Source organism: Penaeus monodon, chromosome 23 (genome assembly GCF_015228065.2).
Source record: "Penaeus monodon isolate SGIC_2016 chromosome 23, NSTDA_Pmon_1, whole genome shotgun sequence".
NCBI lineage: Eukaryota > Metazoa > Arthropoda > Malacostraca > Decapoda > Penaeidae > Penaeus > Penaeus monodon.
The window spans coordinates 3,247,097-3,247,762 of record NC_051408.1 but is presented as its reverse complement, the minus strand read 5'-3'; positions in this window follow the sequence as shown (position 1 = coordinate 3,247,762).

Here is a 666-nt window from a genome sequence, read left to right as displayed (position 1 = left end):
ACACCCTTACTCCACAGATAACAGCAACACAAACACCCACACGCCCACACACATTCAAAACGCTCCGCGATAATCACCCCCCCCCCACCATTCGCCGTGAAACTCCGGATAATAAAAGCGATAACATTTGATTAACGTGACGGCTCTGTAGGCGTGTAACATGATAAGTAACATGATAAGTCTGAAATGACGCTGTGGAGAAGCACCTGCGCATCTCACAGGTCCGGGACATTACCATATAAATGCTAAGGTTAAAATTACCGTGTATTATAATGTCACGGTATTGTTTTGCATGTATTATGCATACAGATGGTAAATGCAGGGGTGTAGTCAAGGGGTGAGGGGGGGGTGGAGAGGAGATCGAGGGAAAGGGGTGAGGGGGGGTGGAGGGCAGATCGAGGGAAGGGAAGGGGAGGGGGGGTGGAGGGCAGATCGAAGGGGAAGGGAGAGGGAGGGTGGAGGGCAAATCGAGGGGAGGGAGAGGGAGGGAGTTCTATCCATCTATTCCAAGACGACCTTCGATTCAGTCGTCTGCAGCAACATTATTCACAGAAGCACTTAAACGCTTGACTCCTCTCGCTGAGATGACTGGCCGTAGCGGGACGCGAGGAGGAAAATCGCAAATTACATGTAAGTTTCTTTTGGCTCGCTCAGCTGTTCGAGATT